Here is an 8,521-nt window from a genome sequence, read left to right as displayed (position 1 = left end):
AGGCTACTGGCTGTAGAAATTCCTATAGATAATAGTTTTATATTAGGAAAAGGTAATTGAGAGAATCTTGAATAAAATTGTATGCGTGAGAATTCTCTGCAAATTATCAGAATTCCCATTGACATGACTGTTGAAACATTTATAACTGCATCTTGACAAGATCTAATTTTTATTTTTTAAAAAGGTATGAGTTGAGGTCTTAGAAATAATTGAATCAATTGATGTGGCTCACATCTAACAATACCCACAGAATTTTTCTTCCTAAGCATTTCCCTTGGTGATGTGGGAATTTGTGTCAGAGAGATGCTTGGATCCTCTTGTCCACTAAATATTTTCTCTCATTTGTGTGTGAATATTGTGGTGACTCCAAGCTTTTATCCAATGAACAATTTACTTATTTCCCCATTGTTTTGACTGCTTTTGTTGGTCAGTGACTAAATATCTGTCAAGAAGCAATTTTAGGGAGGCGGGGTTTATTGTGAGTTACAATTTAAGAGAATAGTGTTCACCATAGGGGAGAGAGCATGAGGATTCCTATATTTTGGCAGAAAAGAAAGTATAGAGCAGACAGGAAGTGGGGCCAGGTACAAAATCATAACAGTTAATCCAAAGTTCTATACTTCTTTCAGGAAAGTTCTACCTCTTAATTCTTCCTGCAGAATTCTAAAGAGTGACAGAAGCTAAGGACAATGGTTCAAACACATAAAAGGCCTATGGAAGACCTTTCACATTCAAATCATATTTCCTCCCTTGCTCCTATCATGAGACAGTCCCTTGTCTGTCTTATAATTCAAAATGAATTCATTGAAACTGAAACAGTTCCAGTAGATTTCAATAACCTGTACATTGTTCAATAGTACAAAGTCTAAAATTCCTTCTGAGCACCAAGGCAATCTGTTAACAGAAACTCTGTAAGATAAAAACCTAGTTATATATCTCTGATATGTAATGGAGCAAATATTTCCACTCCAAAAGGGAGGAATGGCAGCAGAGAAAGGAATATGCAGGAAAAAAGAAGAATTAATCCCAGTAGGGAATAAAAATAACCCTACAACTTAATCTCAAGTATCTGGGCCTCATGATGGAATCAGTTAGATTCTGATACCTTAGGGAGCACCAACACTTGATGTCTGTCCTCCATGATTTATGTGACTACTCTATTGATTCAGTTACATCCTATGTCTAGAGCTTTCTTCAGCAAATATCCCATAGTACTGGCATTTCTAACAACACGAGCTTTTCCTTGCTACATATGGTTTACCATCTCTGCTTTATGTAATGACCATTTAGTTATTTCTTGCATAGAATTTCATCCCAACATACATTACTTCATTCTAGAAGTTGTTTGGAGCCTTGGGGGCAAAAATCCATGACCCCTAACTTTATCTTTTATGCCTCCAAGGCTAGTACTATGTAGACAATGACACCAGGATCTACTCCCAGATCAAAATAAATTATAGGCTTACTTGGGCCATTTATGCAATGACCTTCATGTTCTCTTGAGGTTAACCATAGGGAAATGCTTCAAAGGCAAGCCTTTTTGAGATGAGTCTCAGTTTATATTGTCTCTTGAAAATGAATTTGCATTCTAACAAATTACAACCTACTGTGAACAGGGTCATGTTCCCAGGGAACATTTACTATTGTCTCAATGCAGAGCTCCTTGATTCTAATTTATAGTGACAATAACTTTCCCAATTTCACTTTTTTAATACCTTTATTCATCAAATACAGGCTACCTTAGACTTGCTTCCTATTATTTTCCCAGGAAACTATATATTTCATGTAGTTCTGTTCCATTTACTGAACATCTGGTTAAGAGCAGTGATCAGCAAGCATGCCATGACTAAAATGCTATCCTGTCTTGATTTTCCCTCTGAGATTAATTTTGAATCTAGACTTACTCAAGTTTTCATGACATAAAATGCAGCCTGATTCTTTGTCCAAATAAAGCATCAAAGGTCTTCAGTTCAGGTCCTAATGTTCAGTTATTTCCCATCAGAAACCTTGTGAAACAGTCTTCTATGGCCTACATTCCCCCAGTGTTCAGAACTCTCTACCAGATTGCCCAATTTAGCTCTGATATAGCACTCTAAACCTTTCTAATTCACATTTTCAAACTCTTTATTTTATTTTTTTAAAAAAATTTTAGAGTTTTTAAAATTGTTTTTATTGAGCTATATATTTTTCTCTGCTCCCCTCCCTTTCTCTCCCCTTACTTCTGCTCCCAATTTACTTAGGAGATCTTGTCATTTTCTACTTCCCATGTAGAGTAGATCTATATATGTCTCTCTTAGGGTCCCCTTGTTCTCTAAATTCTATGGGATTGTGATTGTAGGATGGTTTTTCTTTGTTTTATGTCTAAAAGTCACTTATGAATGAGTACATATGATATTTGTCTTTCTGGGTCTGGGTTACTTCACTCAATATGATGTTTTCTAGATCAATTTTTTTCAAGCTGCCATTATTTTTTTCTACTGTGTAGTACTCATTGTGTAAATGTACTACATTTTCCATATGCATTCTTTGGTAGAGGGGCATTTAGGTTGTTTCCAGGTTCTGGCTATGAGAAATAATACTGCTATGGTCATAGGTTGAGCACATGTCCTTGTGGTACATTTAAGCATCTTTGGGTATATATCCAAAAGTGGGATTACAGCTTTGAGGATGGTTGTTTCCTAATTTCCTGAGAAATAGCCATACTGATATTCAAAGGGGCTGTACCAGTTTGCACTCCCACTAGCAATGGAGAAATGTTCCTTTTACCCCATATTCTTTCCAGCATAAGTTGTCATCAGTGTTTTTTTTTTGATCATTCTTACAGGTGTTAAGATGAAACTCAGAGTTGTTTTGATTTCAATTTCTCTGATGGCTAAGGATATTGAGCATTTCCTTAAGTGTCTTTCAACCATTTTAGATTCTCCTGTTGAGAGTTCTCAGTTTAGGTCTGTACACCATTTGTTTTATTGAATTATTTGTTCTTTTGATGACTAATTTTTTTGAGTTCTCTGTATATTTTGGAAATCCTCTTTCCAATATGGGGTTTGTGAAAATCTTTTCCCATTATGTAGGCTGCTGTTTTTTCTTGTTGATTGTATCCTTTGCTTTACAGAAGCTTCTCAGTTTCAGAAGGTTCCATTTACTAATTGTTTCTCTCAGTGCCTGTGCTACTGGGGTTATATTTAGGAAGTCATCTCCTGTGCCAATACATTCAAGTGTTCTTCCCACTTTCTCTTCTATGAGCTTAAGCATGGTTGGTTTTATGTTGAGGTCTTTGATCCATTTGGACTTGAGTTTTATTCAGGGTGATAGATATGGATCAATTTTCATTCTTTTACATGTTGATATCCAGTTATGCCAGCACCATTTTTTGAACATGCTTTCTTTTTCCCTTTTATATTTTTTCCTTCTTTGTCAAAAAGCAGGAGTTCATGGGTGTGTGGATTGATATCGGTGTCTTCTTTTTGGTTCCATTAATCATCCTGTCTGTTTTTATGGCAATACCAGGGTGTTTTTAGTACTGTAGCTCTGTAGTAGAGTTTTAAGTTACGGATTGTGATGCCTCCAGAAGTTTTTTTATTGCACAGGATTCTTTCAGCTATTGTGGTTTATTTGTTTGTTTTTCATTCTGTAAGAAGTTGAATATTGGTTGTTTTTTTTTTTTATTTTGAGGTCTGTGAAGAATTTTGTTGGGAGTTTTATGGGCATTGCATTAAATCTGCAGATTGCTTTTGGTAAGACTGCATTTTTAATATGCTAATTCTACCTAACCAAGAGCATGAGAGAGCTTTTCATTTTCTGATGTCTTCTTCAATTTCTTTCTTCAAAGATTTAAAGTTCTTATCATACAGGGTTTCCACTTGTTTGGTTAGAGTCTCTCCAAGATATTTTATGTTATCTGTGGCTATGGTGAAGGGTGATTTCTTTCTCAGCCATTTATCATCTGTATACTAATATTTCTAGTTAATTATATATACTGCTACATTACTGAAGGTGTTTATAAGCTGTAGAAGTTCCTGGTAGAATTTTTGGAGTCCCTTTATGTAAACTATCATATCATCAGCTAATAGTGAGAGTTTGACTTCTTTTTTTCCTATTTGTATCCCCTTGATCACTTTTTGTTGCCTTATTGCTTTAGGTAGACTCTCAAGTATTTTTTTGAATAGATATAAAGAGAGTGAACAACCTTGTCTTGTTCCTGATTTCAGTGGAGTCGCTTTGAGTTTCTCTCTATTTATTTTGATGTTGACTTTTGTCTTGCTGTATATTGTTTTTATTATGTTTAGGTATGTTCCTTGTAGCCCTGTTCATGTAGCCTTGTAGACCTTTATCATGAAGGGATGGTGTATTTTGTCAAAGGCTTTTTCAGCGTCTACTAGATATCACGTGGGTTTTTTTTCAGTTTGTTTATATGGTGGATTACACTGACAGATTTTAATATGTTGAACCATCTCTTCATCTCTGAGATAAAGTCAATTTGATCATGGTGAATTATTTTTCTTATGTGTTCTTAGATTCGGTTTGCCCATATTTTATTGAGAATTTTTGCATCAATGTTCATGAGTGAGACTTGACTGTAATTCTCTTTCTTCATAATGTCTTCATGTGGTTTTGTTATCAGGGTAATTATAGATACATAAAAAGAGTTTTAAAATATTCCTTCTGTTTATATTGTGTGGAACAATTTAAAGAGTATTGATTTTTTTTTCAAATCTTGAAGAATTCTGCACTGAAACCATCTGGTCTTGGACTTTTTTTGATTGAGAGACTTTTGATGACTGTTTCTATTTCTTTGGCAGTATAGGTCTATTTAATTTGCTCATTTGATATTGATTTAATTTTGGTAATTTATAATTGTATATAAAATTGTCCATTTCCTTTATGTTTTCCAATTTTCTGGAGTACAGGTTTTTGAAATATGACCTAACCTAATGATTCTCTGGATTTCCTCTCTGTCTGTTTTTTTTTGTTCCCCCTTTCATTTCTTATTTTGTTAATTTGAATATTCTTTCTCTGTCTCTGGGTTAGTTTGGATAAGTGTTTGTCTACTCTGTTGATTTTCTCAAAACACCAACTCTTTGTCTTATTGATTCTTTGTATTGTTTTCTTTGTTTCTATTTTGTTGATTTCAGTTCTCTATTTGATTATTTCCTGGTGTCCAGTACTCCTGGGTGACTTTTCTTCTTTTTGTTCTAGAGTTTTCAGGTGTTCTGTTAACTCACTAATGTGGAATTTTTTTTTCAGATTCTTTATGCAGGTATTTAGTGCTATGAAGTTTCTTTTTTAACACCACTTTCATTGTGTGCTATAAATTTAGGTATGTTGGGTGGCCATTTTCATCGAATTTTAGGAAGTCTTTAATTTCTTCCTATATTTCTTCCTTGACCCATTGATGACTCTATCAAGCATTGTTTAATTTCCATGTGTTTGTGACCTTTCTGAAATTAGTATTGCTGTTGAATTCTAATTTTAAGTCATGGTTATCCAATAAGATACACGAGGTTATTCTATCTTTTTTGTATCTGTTGAGGTTTACTTTGTTATGTAGTGTGTGGTCAATTTTTGAGATCGTTCCATGAATTTCTGAGAAGAAGGTATATTCTTTATGTTTGCATGGAATGTTCTATAGATTTCTATTAAGTTCGTTTGAGTCATAAGTTCTGTTAGTTCCCTTATTTCTCTGTTAATTTTCTGTTTGACACACCTGTCTAGTGGTCAGAGTGGGGTGTTGAAATCTCCCACTATTAGTGTGTAGAATTTAATGTGTGATTTAAGCTTTAGAAGTATTTCTTTTATATATGAGGGTGCCCTTGTATTCGGGGCATTGATGTTAAGTATTGAGATTTACTCTTTATGGTTTTTTCCTTTGCCTTATATGAAATATTCTTCTTTGTCTCTTTTGATTGATTATAGTTTGAAGTCTATTTTGTTAGCTATTAGGATGGCTACACCAGCTTGTTTCTTAGGTTCATTTGATTAGAAAAAATTTCCCCAACCCTTTACTCTGAGGTAATATCTGTCTTTGAGGTTAAGGCTTGTTTCTTGTATGCAGCAAAAGGATGAATTGTGTTTTTGTATCCAATCTGTTAGCTTGTGTCTTTTATAGGTGAGTTGAGTCCACTTATATTAAAGGATGTTAATGACCAGTGATTGCTAGTTCCTGTTATTTTAGTTTTGGTTGGTGGTAATGTATTGTGTGTGTTTTTCACTTCTTTGGGATTTGCTGCTGTAAGATCATCTATCATTTGCGTTTTTGTGGGCGTAGCCAACTTACTTGGGTTGGAGTTTTTTTTTCTAGTCCTTTGTGTAGGGATGGAGGTGTGACTTGGTATTGGTTAAAGCTGGTTCTGTCATGGAATTTCTTGTTTTTTTCCCCTGTCTATGGTGATTGAAAGTTTTGCTGGGGAGACTAGTCTGGGCTGGCATCTCTGGTCACTTAATGCTTGTATAACACTTAACTAGGACCTCCTAACTTTCATTGTTTCCATTGAGAAGTCAGTTGTAATTCTGATAGGTCTGCCTTTACATGTTACTTGGGCTTTTTTCTTTGCTGCTCTTAATATTCTTTTATTATTCTATATGTTTAGTGTTTTGATTATTATGTGTATAGAGGACTTTTTTTGGATCCAGTCTCTTTGGTGGTCTCTAAGCTTCTTGTATCCACATATTCATATCTTTCTTTAGGTCAGGAAACTTTTCTTCTATGATTGTGTTGAGTATATTTTCTGTGCTTTTGGTTTGAACATCTTTTACTTCCTATTATTCTTAGTTTGATCTTTTCATGGTGTCCCACATTTCCTGGATATTTGGTGTTAAGCTTTTGTTAGATTTAATGTTTTCTTTGACCAATTAATTTTTTCTTCTATTGTGTCTTTAGTGCTTGAGATTCTGTCTTCCATGTCTTGTATTCTGCTGTTTATGCTTGCATTTGTGGTTCCAAGCAGTTTTCTCATAATTTTGATTTCTATACTTTACTCAGTTTGTGTTTTCTTTATTGTCTCTCTCAGTTTTCCAGTCTTGAATAATTTCTTTGATCTGTTTACTTTTTTTGTGGTTTTCTTTAAGGGATTTGTTAATTTCTGCCAATTTTTTGTTTGTCTTTTCTTTCATTTCTTTTAGGCAATATTTTGTTTCTTCTTTAAGGGCCTCAAACATTCTCTTAAAGCTACTTTTGTGATAATTTTCTTCTGCTTCATCTGTACTGGGTTGTTTAAGTATTGCTGTTGTAGTTTTGTTGGTGTTGTATTGCTCTTTGTGGTGTTGAGTGTGTTTTTAACCTTGCCTCAGGCCTGCTCTGGTGGAATTCACTGGCTCAGGTCTGCTCTCTTGGAGGTTACTGGCTAGGGCCTGCTCTGGCACAGTTTGCTGACTTGTGCCTACTCCCTCAGAGATCACTAATTGTGCTGGGTCCTGCAGAAGTCTCTGGCTTGGGCCTGGTCTCTCAGCCATGGCTCCCTTGCAAGTGCATCTGTGGAGGTCACTTCCTTGGGCCTGCTCCAGCGGAGGTCACTGGATCAAGCCTGTTCTTGTGAAGGTCACTGGCTCAGACATGCTCTGGTGGAAGTTGCTGACTCAGGCCTGTTCCCACAGATGTCTCTGGCTTGTGGTGGTCCCTGTCTTGTACCCAGTCCTGCAGAGATCTCCAGCTGGGGCCTGCTCCCTTGGTTGTCACTCCCTTGTACTTTTATCTCCAAACTCTTATGCAGTCTTCTAGCAGACCAGTTCCAAAGCTCTAGAATTTCATAGTTAGGTATATCCAATTGGTCTCACATTTCTGTGTGACTTTTTTGTATTGGTAACTTTTCTAGTTGATGCGATCAAGTATCTGACAGGAAGCAATTTGTGGGTGAAAGAATTTATTTTGCCTCATTGTATGAGGTGTTACAGTTAACTATGTAGGGAGAGGAAGTGCAAAAAGTTTCTGGTTTCTGACAGTATTAGTGTCTAACTGAGAGACATCTGTCTCATATTTTGTTGCAGGGAGCAATAAAGGGTGAATTCAGGCTGTAAAACCTCATCATCCCACAAGTACTCTGAAGAAATTACCCTCTTCCTTAGACAAAGTTCTGTCTCTTAAAGAATCCATATTCTGTCAAAATCATACCTTCAAGCATTCAAGCACATGAATCAAAGGGATTCATTTCATATTTTTAGTACAATACTCATATTGTATTGCACCCAATTGTTCTGCGTACAAGCTTACTTTCTCAAAGACAAAATAACTTGAGTAAATTGGGACCATGGGGTCCATGGGAGAGGGTTGAAGTGGAGGGGAGAGAAAGGGAAAGTAGCAGAGAAAAATGTATAGCTCAACAAAATCAATAAAAAGTAGAACTAGAAATAAGTTTACTTTCTTATTGTGTCCTTTTAAACTTTATTTTTGAAAATGACAGAATGAAAATTTCTTTATAATATTTTGAAGTTGACCATTTCCCATGTTGTCATCAATAAGTTCTTTAGATTCAGTCTTTCTTGGTTATGGAGAACAAGACTTGTTTTTATTTTCTGCTTGTGATAATAT

Source organism: Myodes glareolus, chromosome 7 (genome assembly GCF_982192425.1).
Source record: "Myodes glareolus chromosome 7, mMyoGla1.1, whole genome shotgun sequence".
In the NCBI taxonomy this organism is placed as follows: Eukaryota; Metazoa; Chordata; class Mammalia; order Rodentia; family Cricetidae; genus Myodes; species Myodes glareolus.
This window is presented reverse-complemented; position numbering follows the sequence as displayed.